This window comes from Mercenaria mercenaria, chromosome 2, assembly GCF_021730395.1.
Source record: "Mercenaria mercenaria strain notata chromosome 2, MADL_Memer_1, whole genome shotgun sequence".
Classification (NCBI taxonomy): domain Eukaryota; kingdom Metazoa; phylum Mollusca; class Bivalvia; order Venerida; family Veneridae; genus Mercenaria; species Mercenaria mercenaria.
Window position 1 is genome coordinate 37,490,078 of NC_069362.1, and position 19,536 is coordinate 37,509,613.

General features: G+C 36.0%; 1 protein-coding gene across 1 annotated transcript in view; it reads left to right on the plus strand.

Annotated features, from left to right (window-relative positions):
- Positions 1-12,753: 12,753 nt before the first annotated feature.
- LOC123563744 (D-beta-hydroxybutyrate dehydrogenase, mitochondrial-like) overlaps positions 12,754-19,536 on the plus strand; it is a 52,796-nt gene continuing 46,013 nt past the window's right edge. Inside the window, exon 1 of the mRNA XM_045356721.2 lies at positions 12,754-12,883. The gene's annotated coding sequence lies outside the window, so the exon portion shown is untranslated. The remainder of the gene's footprint in view (positions 12,884-19,536) is intronic.

Below are 19,536 nucleotides of genomic sequence, written 5' to 3' on the forward strand. Positions count from 1 at the left end.
TACTACTGTTTCTGGTTTCAATGTGACATTTGACCTACTTACCTCAACGAAATCAACAGGGGTCATCTGCTGGTCATGAAATCAACCTCCATATTAAGTATAGTGATCCTAGGCCCAATCGTTCTTCAAGGTATCATCCCCGGAGTGTTTAAAAAGTTCCGGTCCTGTAACCTTGACCTTGACCTACGACCTTAAAATCAATGGGGTCTCTTCCTGTCATAGGAAACCTCTCACCTCTCTGTCATCTTTCAGGACCCTGGCCCCAAGCTTCTCAAATTATCGTCCAGAACCGTTTAATAACTGTCTCCTGGCCAATCTGCCTTTACTTTGAGCTACTGCCCTCAAAATCAATAGGGGCATCTGCTGGTCAATGAGCAATCTCCCTATCAATTTTCCTTTGCCTGATCCTAGGCCCAAGCCGTTCTTGATGTACGCCCGAAACCCATTTAACTGTTCCTGGTCCTGTTATCTTGGCTTGACCTTGACTACGACCTACTATCAATCGTGGTCATCTGCTGGTCAGAATGACCTCTCTGTCATCTCTTTCATGACCCTGGCCCAAGCGTTCTCCAGTTATCGTCCAGAACCCGTTTAACTCGTTTCCGGCCATCTGACCTTGAACTTTGACCTACTGACCCTCAAAATCATAGGGTCTCTGCGGGTCATGATCAATCTCCCTATCAATTTCCTTATCATGCCTACGCGTTCTGAGTAACGCCCGGAAACAATTTTTAAACTGTTCCTGGTCACTGTGATCTTGACCTTTGGACAATACTGACCATCCTCAAATCAATAGGGTCATCTGCTGGTCTGACCACCTTCCCTGTCACTTTCACCAATCACACTATCCCTGTCCTCAAGCAATTTGCGTTATCCATCGGAACCGTTTAAACTGTTCCGGGTCACTGTGACCTTGAACTTTTGAACTACTAATCCAAAATCAATAAGGGTCATTGCTGTTCAGGGGCCACCTTCCTATCAACTTCAGATCCGGCCCAAGCTTCTTGAGTTACATCGGAAACCGTTTTAACAAAACTGTTCAAGTCATTGTGACATTGACTGAACATACAGATTTCAAAATCAATAGAGTCATCTGCAGGTAATGCCCAACCTTCCTATTCTAGGCCCAAGCGTTTTTGAGTTAAGCTCTTGGAACGGATTGGGTCTACATCAGACCCGACCGACCGATCCGACCGCAGAACAACGGACCGACCGACCGACATACCGACCGACATTTGCAAAACAATATACCCCTCCTTCTTCGAAGGGGGGCATAACAAAGAACGGTAAACCAACGTCTATAAACAGGAAAGATGTCATGCGTTTCAAAGACAAATAACAATGTTAGTTCCGTTTTTTGTTTTAAATCGCCTCAGTGTAATGTTATGAATTTTTGATAATATTTTTAAATAAATCGGAAGTATAACTAATCATGACACAGTCATTGAAAGAGGAACTGCAAGGTAATTGGATTTTATTTCGCGTTTTCTTTTTTTTCTTTTTTATAAACAAAATATAAATTTACTAAAAACTACATAACTCTGAATCACAAGTAAGAATTATCTGATGGGGGGGGGGGCATCAATGAAGACCAGCTTAATGTATCGAATCATAAACTCCGTGATATTCTTCTTTTCCACATAAATGTAGTTCGGACGACGCATTAGTCGAGAGGGCTAAAGACGCCTTCCATCCTACGGAAGGTGAAGCCCCTGGTTCGGAACATGCTCTCCATTGCGGTGTTCCTTCGGGCAAATCACTTTAATCATGAGTGGCCTAATCGACTCATCTGTAATGTGTACCAGCAACTTGTGGAATAGGTAATGTTTTAAAAAACTTTTCACAAAATGGGGGTCCTCAAAAGCTCTCATGCCTCTGCACTAGCTTTGTTAAATGTACTTGGTTCCACAAAGCGACTATAAATAAAAATTTACGCATTACTTTTATTTACCTTGACTTTGAATATGTCATTTACAGACGAGAGTCATCCTTACCCCGGGTGTGATCTTGATGGATTTCCCACACCGGTAAAAATATGTGGATTCTGTAAACCTTGTAAATCATATTAATTGTCAGGGTGTATGTGAGATTGACCATGTACACCAATTTTAGGGACAACAGGAACCCGTTGTCTTGGCATTGCCATCAAATGTGGCTTATCCAACTTCTAAAGTTCAATCTTTAATGTAAGTACATTAACAACAATATCTAACAATTCATTTTCAGTTCTGAGTGGCTGTGACAGTCCTGGAAAACCATCTGCATCATCATCTCCAAAGCCTATCCATCAAAACACTACCCACAAGAAAACAAAGTATGTAATTATCCACTGAAGGTAATCTGTTTAAATTTTCAATCTATTAAAAATGAAAATAAACAGAATTAGATGTACTTTTGGACTCGGCAATCCGGATTTATTATTGGAACGTGGAGACATGGCTCGATCCGTCCCTCTCTTCATCATCAAATATTGAATTCGTTTTTTGTATCAGAAAAATATACCACCAAACAAAAAGGGACAAAGTCGTGGTGGAGTGCTGATTGCATTAAAAATTGCTACCAATCTGTTCAATGTAAAGAACTGCACACCGACTGTGAGGTTGTTAGGGTAGAATATTTGCATATTTAATTCCAGAAAACTGTTCATTGGCTCGTTTTATAGACTTCATCCAGATGGTGATGTCTCCCTGCGTATCTCAAATGAGTCACTTAAAACAAGTTATCCATTCTAACGTCCACATCATACTACTCGTAGGGTGACTTTAACCTTGGCTATATAGACTGACTACTCGGAGGTGACTTCAACCTTGGCTATATAGACTGGAAGTCCCACAGCACAACTCCTGGTAAACCAAATATAAAACAGTATCCAGAGCTCTTATATTGCTGCAGATCATTCGCTCATACAATTGGTCTATACACCAACAAGAAATGATAAACTTTAGACTCAATTTTCAAAATTACCCCACTATTGCAAAACATAACATTAAACCACACACCAATTGGTGAAGCAGATCACTATATTATATGTCAACCTGTAATACTTCCTTAGAAGACAAGCCAAACCTAGAAAAAATCAACATATTCAAAAGCAAACACTTGGGAAGGTCAAAAGACGATCTAATACTCACTCAAATTGAGATACTACCGGAACAAATTCTAAAAATATGATGAATTATGGGAAAAACTTAATTAAACCTCGCAAAACTCTATCCTCTAGAATATTCCATCAAAAATGAGCAAAAAAAAGTAATAAAGACCCTGGATATCAAATGAACTAAGAAAGAAATGATAAATACAAGCGTAAATTAACAAAAGAAATAAAAACCATTGCAAACCGATGATCTAAGCGCGTTGAAATCAGAAATACAAACTGAACACGGCGTAAACTTACGGTCCTAATTTGAGATATATATTTTGACATCATAAGCCTAACCAAAAATATTCCAAAACAAATAAATTCAAAAAAAACTATTTTCCTTATATAAAAGGACAGAAACGAAAGTTCGACTACCACCACCTTCTCGTGAAATGGAATACTGAAATAAAACAATCAAAAGCAAACATCCTTAATGACCATGCCAGAAGGCATTTACCACCTGAATAATTCCACTAAATACAGATAAAGCCCGATTTCCCCATCCGAATGCCAAATATTTCCATCAAGCCAGTGATATTAATAATTACGTGGTAATATCAACCCCACAAAGCTCGTTCGCGGGGGCAATAAACATCCATGCACGAATTTTTGAGAATGTAAGGATAGATTTCACCATTATTATCAATTATTTTTAATAGGTCTCGTGCTTTAGGAGGCAGAATCCATCAGACTTGAAACACGCTAATTTATTCCTGCTTTTAAAAGGGGGCTAAGCATGAAGCTATTAACTACAGATCATGCAGTCTCCTTAACATGTATTTATTGTAAACTCTTGGAACATGTGATTTCCTAGTAATACTAGTATAATGTCCTCACTTGGAAGTAACAACATTCTTTAATGACCTGCAGCAGCGGCTTTCTATCAGCACGCTCATGTGACACCCAGCTTACTCTTTCCTTTCAAAATATTAACATTCTAATATACAAACATTCAGCCAGATATCATCGTTATGGATTTTGCCAAAGTTTTGACAAAGTACCTCATAGACAATCTTTTATCATAAAGTGAAATACTTTGTTAACTTGTCATGCCTGGAACTGGATATCAGATTTTCTGGATGTCGCACCAAGACGGTTGTCCGTCCTGGATGGCAGATGTCCCTGAAATGTCTGTGACCTCTGGCATCTGTGAATGTCCCGATCCTGTTCCTAATCTACATAAGAACTTTGCCGTTATATTAAACATGTAACCCTATACTTTTTGCAGAGGAAAGCATTATCTATATAGAAGTTTAAAAACAATACGGATGCAAAACTGAAACTGCTTCAGGTCCGACTTAGAAGCTGCTGGTAATGGAACACAAGGATTGGCTGATACACTTCCTTCCCTCCCACCACAGATAAATGCATATCTCATCACACATAAAATAACTCTCCATAAGTTTGCTATTATTACATAATCATGCTTTAGAAACAGTTGATCTTCAAAATAACGCGGGTGTCGAATCCAGAATAATTTAAAATGGGACAAACACACAATTCCATTACAAATAGTCAAATCCGTCGCTGGTTTTCTTCGTAGAATTTAAAAATTCGTTCCTCAAAAGTAAAAGAACATGCCTATAAAGCCATAGTTAGACCCAATTAGAATACTTCTTCGACAGTCCTGGGACCCACACACTTAAAATCATATAATCAGATTGAGAGGGTCCAGAGAAGATCCCCCCCCCCCGCCCCCCCCCCCAAGATTTTTATCCAGCCGTTGATCATAACACTAGCCGGTCTCAGACCTTCTAAATAATGTTGAATTGGCCACCCATAAATCAGAAGATAGAGCAAACATCATGTTTTATAAAATAGTCCATCAAAATTGTAGCTATGTACCCCGAAAATAATTTCTTGGTCCCCTACGGCCTTAAGAACAAGGTATGTTAGCATATACACACTTCATGCAACATGGAACATCCACACTCCTATAAAATTTCATTCTATCCCTGACTGTAGCCAAGGAACATGGTGCCTATTACGCTCATGACGCAACCAGAGTTGACCACGTTTTTAAGACAGCGTCACTATTCCTGGTGTTTGTTCAGCCCATATATATTAAACACACTATTCGTTCTAACTGTCCAAATATTATTCTGACTTTGTAAAAGAAAGAACAAAACTTTTAGAGCTCTTGTACCTATAATTTTCCTATGTCCAACACTAGATCTACATTTTTAGTTAGTTAATTCACCAGCGCCTACACAGAAGTCTTCATTAGTATGAGCGAGTGTATTATTTAGAAAAAGAAGAAGAAGAATATTTGTATAAACTGATTTGACTTTTGCTATTTGTATCCCCCTTTTCTGCATGTAGGTGAATCTTAATTTGCTTCGAAAAGTAGTAACACCTCAGTAATGTATATACTGTGCCATGGTTACTTCCCTTGCTCTTTTATGACTGTGCTTTTCCTTACAGCTTTTTATTTTATTGTTATTACTAATCATTTGTTTGTCGGAAAACCTTTAAGCTAATGTTAATTGTTAAATTCATATCCGACGTTTGTAAATAATCTTGTGTGAGCAAAGGACCCCGATTTCGACAGGTTAAACAAAATCTTGGCCAATAATTATTATAATCTCGATGTTCCCTAACTCGCCATGGCATTAGAATAGAGAATAATGGTTAGTGCCTTACATGAGAAAGTTTACGGTCGAGGGTGTATGCGGTTTCGGTGAGCCGAAGGCGAACCTATAACGCCGTAAGCCAGCCCGATAAACTCTCCATCCAGAGGCACTAAACTATTATTCATTTAGCTTGTCCATTACTTCATTTTCCCGATATTTGGCAATTATTTACAAAAATATTGTGCGACAACCGTTTTAAATGTTGTCATTTGTAATGACGTCACTTATATCAGACGTATCCCGAAACAGTAATGTGGTTACCACTCAAAAATTCGCAATACCGTCGTCCTTTTTTTACTTCTTTCCTTTTGAATACAAACTCATCATTTGACCCTCATTTTCTTATTTCGGGACATTTCCATTCCCATCACAATGTGATGGTTTTCAATGCAACATTTCCTTATGACAACAATCTCGATCATACGGTCAACAAGATCAACTGACCGTATATCACTGGTCACGTGTCAAAACTGACGTATAATCAAGAAAGATATACGGCAAAAACCACCCTGATTCGGGTTGAAAATACTGCAGAGTGACAGATAAAATAATTATTACCGCGCATTTCATCTAAGTGTAGCCTGTTATACAAATTCAATTTCATAATGCAGTACATGACTGACTTACGTCCATGTTAGTCACTATTCGACAGGGGGGGGCGTAAATAATTCGAGACATCGAAGGGAGTTTAAAATCAAATGAACACTGGATATTAACACTTTAACAACATTTTGTTCGATTAAAAATAGAAATTACATTGCGCGTAAGTGTTTGCCAAAAAAGATACATGTTAAATATATTTCACAACGCGTTTCGTAGTTATTTAAATATTTAGTCAACTGTCCTTGGATTTCTGATTCCGTCTTGCATAATGCACATAAGATCAATGTCGTCATGCATTTAATTTAAAGCACACACATGACTTTTGCTTCTCTCCATATACAAAATATAGATATAATAGGGTTATTATAACAGTAGCTCGATTCGGATGCTGTATTCGGCTCGAGTGGATTTCTGCCAGATTGAATCTCACGAGCTCGCAAGCGCCGAGTGTGATCCAACCTTGCAAAATCCAAAGCACGAGACTACACACAAATTTCAAATCTTGCTACTGTTTATAAACGATACCTTACATTTTGTTTTTGTTTTTTATGAACAAAGTTTCATTCAATGTTTATCGATATTGAAATGAACTAAATGAAGTTTTTTATGTGGCGCTATTCATAGAACTGATGTCATCTCATCAGATTACTGAAAGTAGTCCGGAGGCATCAACACGAGGTACAAATACGAAATTTAAAGACCTACGGATTTTTTTCCGCTGTTCATATTAACTTGTGAAATACCAACGCATTGTTTTACATAATTTAATAGTATATAATAAAATATTGACATCTTCTGCCATTATTTGCTCATATAAGTCATGATTAATTGCGTAAAAAGATAATTAACGCAGCATACTATAGTCACGAACAATTTACCGCATAACTTCTTATGACGTACCGAAACTAGTTCAATAGTCAACAATAACTAACTCTAAGACTCTTAATGTTTGATAATATAGATTCTCTTGTTTACTTCCAGAAAGAGTTTAAAAATACGCACAGTAGGATGTCAGGCAAACCTGGAAAACCAAAACAATAGATAACTGTCATGACTCCTAAAAAGAGTATTGCGAACATGGGTTGAACCAACGACCCTCGCGTCAAAACAGAAAATAAACATGTAGCTGCGCTCTAGAACACTCACCCAACGTGTCTACAAATAATATAACATTTGCGGTATTATATACATCGTATCAAAACATGTCGAAGTTACGAGCTTGACGATATTTAGATTTCCTAACTCGACATCCCCGGCATCAGTCAAATCGGCTAGAGCAACGACGTAGATTTTTCTTCAACCAAAATAACATTAGATAATGTTTTAAAAAAAATAATACAATGCAAATTTTAGTAACACTAAAACCGCCCTTTGAACCACTTTTGTAGTTATGTCTCTTATCAGCTTCCGTAAAAAGGATTTTGCGTTCAGATGGAATTTTATGTAAACTTTGAACAGTAATTTTCAACAAACGCGTTTTTTTGGACAAAAGATTTTTTCAGGACTCAATGCATTTGACATCATCTGTGTCAATCAAAGTGTTTTGTTTTAATGAACAAAGCAATTAGTTTAAATTTGTTAATACTTGTGTAAGTATGTCGGAGTTACCCACCTGTCGAAATAAGGTGCCATTGCTATCTTGTATCTTGTACCAGAAATCCCCGTCTGGTATGCAAGAAAGTGCATTCTGCATAGCAGGTAAAAAATTTATGTTAGATCACTTTTCCATTGCAGAAGATTGACAAACGTGGTTCAAAATCAACAATTTGGTTTCCTTTGGTGTAAAAGAGGGCTGTAGGTAATTCGTAAAACAGATCAGTGAAACCGATAAGATAAGGGCTCGCACCGACGTCCGCTAATCTGCATGGTGGCCAAACCCACTTGACTTTTGGATATCAACACAGAGACAACGTCTCGTTCAGGTAATATTTTAATTTTTGCTATAATTTTCCTTATCCTGAACGGGATTTTTATAAGATAAACAGGTTCGTCGAATACCCCAAAATGAATGCTTCTTCCGCACATAAGCCTCTGCCGTCGTTCTCTGTACTTTCCTCAACCACTTCGCCCACTGCTTTTTCGGGAAAAACTGTGTAGTATAACGTAGCAACAACACTTGCTTCCAAAACGATCAGTTTTTCAAGATTAACAAACTTCAGTAGAATCTTAGCAGAAATATATAGCGCAGGATTTTTAATTTACCGTATATAATTAAACCTACACGACTGGATGAAACACTATTTGTTTTATGAGAAATCTGCGAATTGATATCGTACACCCATTTTTTAGATATGATATCGTTCACATAAAAAAACCGTACACATCTATATAACGTCTGTGCGTTTTGACATTTTGATTATTGTATTTAACAACAATGTGAAAAACATTACCTTACAGTTCAGTTCAGTGTCATTTCCCATATTAAAGCTGAATTTGATTTAATTAAAAAAAATAGAAATGCTAGAAATTTGTTAAAATTCAATTTCCCCTATCTCTTTGATAACTTTCTTCTCCAGCACGATACACGAAAGAAGCCTCATCTAAGACGAGAAAAAAAGTTCAGAGAAGAACTGGATTCAACTTCTTCCAAAATGGTTTGACAGTCTTCTGAGGAAGGATTAGACGAGATTGCCTTTTTAGAAGTATTTCGAAAGATTTCCATTATCAATACAATGTATATCGTTTTTGTCCTGTATTTATAGCTTGAAGTACCATATTATGCTTTACGCGGAGGATAAACAAAAGTTCTTGGAAATTCGGATCTAGAACATTTGAGGCAGATTCATAATTTATAATGTCTGAATTACAAAAGCTCTGAACAAATGTGAGTGAGAAAAGCTCAAAAAGGACTCTTGCTCCTAGCGAGGCGGATATTAATTTCACTGTACTATTTGGACAATGTCCGAAAATTAAAATCCTTATAGTATGCTTGAAACGACAATTTTTTTCCAATACACCATGTGTATTTTCGCAGACGCATTAAAATCTTTGTCTGAACTGGAAGGAAAATATTGCTGTTAAACATTCGACGATGGCCAAAAGCTGCATCAATGATTAACAAATAAATAACCAAGTGTATGTAATTAGTTATGTGAGCTCAGATTGTACAGGATGTGAAAATGTAAGATTTGGTAGATACAATAGACTAGTTTATACATCACAATGCAAACCTGTATATCTTATCCATGTACATACATGTATATGTTTAGCACTGATTCCCATTCCGACAACACGTGTATTCAATATTTTTATTTGTTTATTCCATTAATATGTTTTTACTGTCTTATCAAGTGGACGAAATACAATCCACAGCACTAAATCACAGTACATACAGTTAAAGTAAAATCACACAGTTTCCATCCACTAAAGCGAACCCAATATGATTCGTAACCCCTTCGGACAAAATTTGACTGTTTAAAACTTGCTTTAAATACAAGTAAAATTGTGTAGTATCAAAGATATTGTCTTACTGTAAGTAAGTAAAACATTGGAGATAGTTCACAAAATGGGAAAAGATAATTCAAGAGTGAAGGACTTATTGCCCAGCAATACGAAAAGCAATACTAAATCTCCTACGGAAGGTACTACTTATCCTCAATAATAGCATAACGCTTACAATGATATACTAGAACATTCAATATTGTACTATATACATTATATGTTAAAGCAGACGTCGTTTGGACATTAAACCTTGGCCATATATAAAAAGATCAGTTTTGTTATTGCTATAACATCTCAACTAATGAAAAGCTTTTATTTCAACTTAATCAATTCATGCAAATATGAGAAAATGAAACTTAGAAAAGGCACCACTATTTAAACGAAGTACTCTGAAAAAAAGAATTTCCAAAGAAAAAAACCGCAACCAACAATATTTGAATTCGGCCCATATTAACACATATTCGATTCTTCTGTTAAATATTTCAAATCTTGGTAGGGAAGATCAGTTTGGAATTTGACCTTCATGTGACCTTGACCTCTGAGATAGGATTTGGTGTTCTTCAATTCCAAGTTGTCCTATTATTGTAAACATGGGTGGCTACGGTAATATTAAATCCCTACTGGATGACAGAGAAATGGACCCGACAGGGGAAAAACCCTATTGACCTTTGACCTCAAAGTGTGATGACTTTGACATTTTTGAACTAGGACCTGGCTTGGCGCAGAACAAATTGTCTGATTATCGAAGTAATGACTGTAATTCCTTAATGGTTACAGAGGTCTTTACCGGGAAAAAACAATACTAAACATACCCTGTTCATGCAATGTTAATTTGACTACCAAGTGTGACCTTGACCTATAAGCATAGGGGTAGGAACGTTATGCTTGACGAATTGTCTCATTATCGGATACGAAACAACTACTCTGTTTCATGCAATATTTAAACGTATGACCTACGTACACATGTCCTCATTATGAAAAACGTTTGCCAGTTTTGTTAATGACAGACCGGACCGACAATATATTGAGGACGGACGGAATTACAAATGACCATACAGACGGAAAATCCACCTACGTCCCCGAACATGGTTTTCGACCAGTGAGGGCTAAAATGCGCTCGGATAGATATAGTTGGAAATCTAGTACATTTGAAAAATTGATACTTTTGCTATTTTGGCAAACTGATAGCACCAATAATCAGTCAATTTCAAGTTTTTTAATATATTTTATATGTGGCAAGCTAAAACTTTATCTGCCTTTCTAAACCATTCATCACGGAACTTGTATTCGGAATACAACAATCCAATATAAATGTTAAAACTCACTTGTGCTTTCTTTATGTGTCGACTGAGACTGCTGCTTTAACGGTACCCTGCCAGTCAGGTTGCGGCGCCTTCCTTCTTCATCTATGTACCCTCAACTCTTTGTGCTTTGATATATGGTCTTCAGTTTATCTGTTATCCTCCTCGTAAAAACCACATATGTCCCTAGTTCACAAAAGCTTTTCCACATCTATCACCGATGTGATTTAACCTCTCCGTCAACATTGCATTCATGCTCTTCAGTTTTTGCTTTTCAAAAAAGCGTTTACCCACATATAGGTAAGGCGGCACTGTTTATTGGTCTCTTTTCGTGCCTGTTTTAGTGCTTCAGCCTCTTTACGGATTTCCCAAGCCGACAGATATAACGTACACTTTTTTTCGCCCATTTCTTCTGAAAAAGAGCGCTTTCAGCACTTGTATATTAATGTGGCCCGATGTTTTTTTCTCTTTTTTTTTGTTTTTTTTGTGCGTTTTTTTTTTTTCAGGAAAGCCCACAAAGTTCAGAAAAGGTTTAGAAATATCCGCCTTGTGTGATTCTTAACTTTGGAATTTTATACCTACATGACCATTTATCACTATACACATCATGCTGAGTAGGGAAATACTTTTTGAAATGTTCACTGATCCTTGTTGTAAGTTACATTTTCTACTTACATGGTCAGTTTCGTACAGAATATATTTCTCACACTTTCACGGTCATTATTTATGATTACTTTGTATGTAGATATATTCATTCGGAAGTAAGGGTGTTGAACATGTTACAAAATATGCTCTTTACAAACCATTGCAAAATGAAAGGAACAATAGAACTGCCAACCTCGAAAACCAACGGCCTATATTTCAATATTGATGTTTCACACTTGGAGTACGTATAATAGATGTTAATCACAACATACCCCGGACCCCATGAAAATACATACTTCTGAATGAAAAAGCTTGATATTTTATCAAATATGACCAGAAACTGTCGAAGTAACATGTACATAAGACCCACATCGTGTTCAAAAGAGAACAAACACTATTTATAATAATGCATCTTCAATTTCATTACTTTTGGGTGTACCTTTTTTTTATGAATAGAAGATATTTTAGGCATTATGACCTAAAATAGAATTCACCGAACATTGATATAAAGTTTTTTTACTTGAACATAAAACTTAAAAATCAATGTAATTCTTACATTATCCTGGTTAGTTTCATGAAATCATGTAACGATTCATACTTATATATGTGTGTACGATATCCAGTTCCAAGATTTCCTCATAAACCCTGGTGTTTCATCAATCTTGTAGATTTTATTATATAACGGTTAAATTAAATCATGGCGCTATAATATTTCTGCGCTATAAGTTCTACTGAATTTGTTGATCTGAAAAAAATCTGATCGTTTTAAGAAAGTGTGTACGTTATCACCAGTGTTTTCCACGAAAAGCATTGGGCGAAGTGTTTTGATAACAGTACAGAACACTACGGCAGAGCCTTTTGTGGGAAGAAGCACTCATTGTGGTGTTTCGATGCTCTTTATATCTTTAAAATCCGTCAAGTAATAAGAAAATATAGGCAAAAATATTACCTGAATCGATACGTTTTCTCAGCGGGTTCGATATCCAAAAGTGGGTTGGCCACCCTGATATGGTGGCTTTATACCTAAATCTTATTTTCACATAATTGTATTTATTACAATGCACGGGTAGGAGGAAGAAAGTTGAAATTATTCCTTTCTAATTACTGGAGCAATATTCTTGGTAATGACTGTTTTTTGCATTATAAAGGGAAGAGTTTAATTCAAGTGATTTTTGCAAAAGTTTATGGCCAATATTACAAACATTTTATGACACCAATGTTTACAAATTGTTCCATCCTTTACGATAAGCGAATTTCCTAAAACAAGCAGATAAAAAATTTCCACGTGCTTGCTATTTCGCGTTACATGCTGGTCGTGTGTATTTGATTTTTGCGAGAACACAATGACAGCGCTCCACTGCAGTAACACAAATTTGACCTACTTTGAAAGCTGATTACGTTTTCACCTGTTCCCAACCCTATTTTTGACTAGGTCAATTAGTTTTAAAAATGGTGCCCTCTCGATTCCATTTGACAAAGTAAAAACGGTAATGAATTGTTGTGTTGTCCTTATAAAGTTGACAAATTCCCTTCCACTGTTTTAAGGTTACATTGCAATAATTTTTCAATGTCTTACTCACGCAATTTATTTTGAAATTTTAGGGGTCCAATACATTTTACACTTTCACAGAAGTGCTTCTCAAGTTTTTTTTGGATGCCGTCCTGCGAAATTAGGATTACCTCCTTGGCGAAAGTGAAAGTCACATGCAAACCAACCGGAAACATGAATATAGAGATGGTCCCTACTCATGTCAAGTTCCGTGACATTTTTCAGGATATTTTCAGTTGAAAATCAGGATATGTGATGAAAATCCCAGGAGATTTTTTCGACGTTTTTGGAAAGTTTTTGGCTTGAATATAATCAACGTGTAACAGATTAAGATCGGATTTGGTCACTCTTTTAAGGTGTTTAGTTGCAATTTAAAACATTTTAACCTTTCATCATGTTGAATACCATTCATTCTGCCTTTTGACCAAGTGTAAATTGTTCCATGCAGTCTGATCATGATCTGCATGCTTTGCCATTTATCAGTCTGCTTTTTGTATGCACTCCTTTAGGTTTCGATGGAGGCCTTGAGAACACAAATCAAACAACCCAAATCATAGAAAGAAAGAGTTGTTTGACATGAAAATTGAACAGCATGTAAAACATGTATAATTACTTTACACTAAACAAGATTTCAGTATACTGATATAACTTGAATTCCGGAAAAGGCTTCCTAAAGGGGCTCCACTTCCGGACAGTATAACGCCTTTAAAAACACTATCGTTTTTCCCAAAAGAACTGTTACACTGTTTTTGTTTTGATGCTTTGCAATAGCTTGCGAGTGGTGAATTTCACGTAACAAGGTTGAACAACACATCGTTTTCAGCCAATTGTTTAGTTTTTTTTTTTATCTTTTTTTTCTTTACAATGGGATCATTTTCAAAGTACAACTTTTCTCAAGATTACTTAAGATAATCGAAAAAGTTTGTTTCTCTTTGAAAATGAATGCCATTTGTAACTTAACATAAAATGGAACTTTTTTTGTCTCCTTGAAAATAAATGTCAATTTTAAGAAATAAAGATAAACAATTGCTGAAAACTGTGGGTTCCAACTTGGCGAAATTTCACCACTCGCACGCTCTTGCAAAGGCCTCAAAACGAACCGTTACTGTTCTTTAAAATGGGGAGTTTTAAAGCGGTTAATGTCCTGAAATTGGAACCCCTTTAGCACCGTTTCCGGAATTCATGTTTATATCAGTATACTGACACTTGTTTCGTAAATAATATACATGTTTTTACAGCTGTTCAATTTTCATTCCAAACCACTCTCTTTCTATGATTTGGTGTTGTTTGATTTTTGTTTCTCAGGCCTCCATCGAACCTTAACAGTTACCGGTACTGTCTAAAATGAAATTTTAAAATTCGGCAATGTAAACAAGCATAGATTTATAGTACTTATGTATTTATTACAGGATGTTTTGAGCAATTAATTGGAATTTGGAGAAATTTTTATACGGTCTAGTTTCTTTAATGTGGAATATCTGCAGTACTTTTTTACATTCTTTAGATTTTTTCAAATGAGCAGAATCTAGCACCGATTGGAAATAAATCCGACAGTAGTGGAAGTACTTCAACTGTTTTAAATCTACACTGAAAAATGCTTTTAACTCATCAAATAAATACAAAATCAATAGCTGTCAAAATATGTTTAAAACCTATCTCTAGTTGTTCTCTCAATTAATGCCATCGTGTAATGGATTACCATCACTCAATAAGGTGGCTCTTTAATCTATTCAAAGGATCCCTTCACACTTAATCTTTCATCATATTATGTCAGTATCACCACTCGCCCATGAACCATCTAAAAAATAGCACGTACACAACCTGTTTGCAGAATGTCATCAGTGCGTAACCTTGTTAACTCTTATCATATACCAGTAGAGTGCTAAATTAACTCAGTGCACTGTGTTATAAGAATTAGTTTGATTAGGAAACCTTAGCTTGGAATTTTGGTTTCCGGGAGAATGTTGATTTCCGTATGTCCGGGAAATGGTACCAAAAATCCGTCGACTCCCGCGATCCGGGAACTTGACATGTATTTACCTAAAAAATTCAATGCATCTGATATTACTTTCTTTGAAGTCAAAAAATTAAATATGGCGTACCTCAACATATAATGGTTTAACTTTCATACTTCATTTTTTCATGCGGAAAGGCAATATTTAATCCGAAAAATTTGGTCCGACTTGAAAGTTGAAGCCAGTGGACAATCGACTCTTCTAGACTATTTAGTTTATCTATCTTAACAAGTAATGCGAGATCAGATTGTTTCCTAATCTATCTTTTACTTCAAGAATCTATGATAATCATGTCCAACAAAGTGAGCACTACTTTCATTTTCAAATGAACTCATTTAAGACATTCTTTTTATTTGTTACTGCGGATGTAATTACAGGTATTGGTATGATCATATGAAATAAAACCTTATCAGGCATGCCCTCGACCTTAACTTTTTTTTTACAGTTGCCAGCAGGTCCACCAACTCTACAAATCTAGGAGACCTCTCAACTTTAGTGGACCTCCATTCTATCACATAAATTGTGATGTGTAGACGTCATAACTTCATATGACTCAAAGAAACGGACTTAGTTTTCTAGATAATTAAAAATGGAAGACTGTAGGCAAGCGTTATCCCCGAAAAATAATTATTTTGAAAAGTGTCCAAAATATGGACACAATAATCATCAGCCCATCCTCCCCGACCGTGTTGAAAGTGAAAAAGAAAACATCAACAATTAATTATCGTAGTATTCTGATGATAACTAATTAATTGGCCTTGTTTTCATCTTCAATAACACCCTCAATCAAAGCAGCTAAATAAAGTGGCGTTATTCGTGGCATCTGAAGCGGAGATCCAAAATCGTAAGTTTCCCCGAGATTTGTCATTGCATTTACTCATGGTTTCGGCCGCCATGTGACACATACTGCCTGATCGTACTTTCTCGATTCCTTTAATTGTTGATAAAAATCATTAAAAAGTTTTTCTTTCTTTAATATTTTTTTAAAAGCGAAGGTGCAATATCCTGAAATAAACTGACATGTAATGTTCAACCGTGAACGATGAAAATAATTGTGGTACTAATAGCACAAACTAAAAAACCAAAAAAAAAAAAAAAAAAAAAAAAAAAAAAAAATCAAAATTGAAAAAACCAAAACTCTTTGCCCTCACGAAAATTTACATTATTAAAAATTAAATAAGAGAAGAAATACATACAATAACAACGTGTTGGTGTCAAAATACATGTGACAAAGAATCATTTAAACTTACTAAAACCGCAACGACATCATACTGCTTTTTTTAAAACCACATTTCTTTACGTTCATTAGGTCACGTAACCTATTCTGGGCCGCGCTAAAACAGAAGCTGTTTGCGCAAAATCGTTTCACTCACTCCATGTATTAAAATGCTGCCGCTTTTTCATTATTAAGATTTTTTAATTGTGATTTTTGGTACTTCGGGTCAAAAGTCCTTAGTTTGATTACCATAGTATGTACCATTTATTTACTTTAAGAACGAAATAATAATCCAAATTTTCGCTGTTTGAAATTTTAACAAAACATTATATTAAAACTTGACGTTTTTAAAGATTTCCCTACTTCCTGTCGATATCTTATTAAAATTGTAGCGAATTCACACTGTATGAGTTCTCAAGCAGTGTTGAAAATTAAAGGCGATTATATTAAAAAAAAATTACTCCCTACACGGCGCGTTTTTTGTGTCAAAGTACAGCGATGAAATTAGACATTAATGATCGGGGCCGCACGTGCTTGTGGAAGGAAATTATACCCAGCTGAGTTTGATATTTTTACGATTCACGGTATTTCCAGTCAATCCCATATTTTTGTCCTGATGTCATTTCTCAATTTGTAATACCACGTAAAAACCACTCGCCCCGATCGGTGGAGTGTCCATCGTGCTCTCCTGACTTTAACACTCGCCAATGCTTATTACGGTAGAATGCTGTACTTAAGGCAAAATCACTTATCTTTGTGAATTTTCCGGATATGTGTATCGCTTTCCCCCCTATTTTTTTATAGCTTTAAGGGTTTTATGAGCCGACTATTCAAAAAATAGTCTAGCTATTCTACTCACCCTGGCGTCGGCGCCCAGCGCACACGGCTTGGTTAAGTTTTTGCATGCAGTACATACAGCTATCATTTAAAGGCATATCGCTTTGACAACTTATTTTATTATTCTTTTTCTTAGGTTTTTTTCTGGTTACAGTTTTACATGCAAGTTACTATCTCCAAACTAATCAGAGATGAATTGAAACTTCACATGTGTCTTCGGGGTTGTAAACTAGTTGATAGCACCAAGTCCCATAACTCTGACCTTCATTGGCCAAATTATGTCCCCTTTTGACTTAGAAAATTCTGTTTAAAGTTTTGTCGTGGGCAAAGGTACATACAGCTATGACTAAAAGGCCATTAGATTTGAAACTTATTTTTTCTTTTTTCTAGATCAATTACCTAGCTCACTGGGTCAAGTCCCCATAACTCTAACATGTAGTTTGAGCAATTATGCCCCTTTTGGACTAAAAGTCGGTTAAAGTTTTTTACATGCAAGTTACATCTCCAAAAACTAATACAAGATATTAATTGAAACTTCACATGTGTCTTCCAGGGTTGTAACACTAGTTTGATAGCACCAATACCCATAACTCCCCTGACTCTGAACTCTGACCTCATTTTGGCCAAATTATGCCCCCTTTTGGACTTAGAAAATTCTGGATAAAGTTTTGCGTGCAAGTACATACAGCTATTACTAAAAGGCATATAGATTTGAAACTTATTTTTTCTTTTTCTAGATCAATCACCTACCTCACTGGGTCAAGTCCCATAACTCTGACATGTATTTTGGGCAAATAATGCCCCCTTTTGGACTTAGAAAATCCTGGTTAAAGTTTTACATGCAAGTAACTATCTCCAAAACTACTACAGATTTTAAATTGAAACTTCACATGTGTCTTCGGGGTTATAAAACTAGTTGATAGCACCAAGTCCCATAACTATGACCTGTATTTTGGGCAAATTATGCCCCCTTTTGGACTTAGAAAATCCTGGTTAAAGTTTTGCGTGCAAGTACATACAGCTTTTACCAAAAGGCATATAGCTTTGAAACTTATTTATTCTTTTTCTAGGTCAATTACCAACCTCACTGGGTCAAGTTCCATAACTCTTAACATGTATTTTGAGCAAATTATGCCCCCTTTTGGACTTAGAAAATTCTGGTTAAAGTTTTACATGCAAGTTACTATCCCCAAAACTAATGCAGATATTGAATTGAAACTTAACATGTTTCTTTGGGGTTATAAAACTAGTTGATAACATCAAGTCCCATAACTCTGATATGTATTTTGGTCAAATTATGTCCCCGTTCGAACTTAAAACTCTTTTGATATTTAACATTTTGGGTAATAATTTCCTGCTTCTGTGACAATATTTTGAATAGTCGAGCTTGGCTGTCTTACGGACAGCTCTTGTTTTATTTGCAGACTGTGACTGAAAATTGGTTGACCGTCGGTCTACCCAACTTTTGATAGTTAGTGGACCTGCCGATATTTTGGTTGCGTCGGTCCAACGGTCCACCGCTAAGGTCGAGGCCTGATTATTCATGAGGAAAAAATATAAATAGACTGTATGAATTTTACGACATCAAATCCCGCAACAATTTACAAAATTTGTTTGCCAAGAATAATCAAGGCCTCAAAATGTATGAGTTAAAAACAGAGCGATATAAAAATGTATATTCTGTCTCATGGTCACACCAAAACCATACCAAAAACTGTGCCGAAAGAAGTTATTTCACTTTTTATGACACGCACCTTGTGTTTACAAATGTACCTAATTTGCATATTGACCGAGGCGTGCGGAATCGCATTTGCCTTGCGGAATCTACCGTTACAGAAACTTTGGTTAATATAATGCAGACGTTCTGTAGTATAAATAAAATGGTAGTGTTAGTTAATAAGAAATGACAATCACCTTTCTTTAGCTAATCAACCAAAAACAACGAAGCTGATGTCGCTGTCAAAAATCCCCGTATTTACTGCACGGTGCTATGTTAAATTATGCAAGTGTGAGATAAGCAATATGCGCTTCAGTTTTGCACACGATTTGTTGTTGTTGTCGTTGAATACATATCCTTAGGTACCATCTCTACATGATAGATTTAAAAGTAAACAAGGACTAGAAAAATGATTTTCTGCTTGAAATAATAGTGGAAAA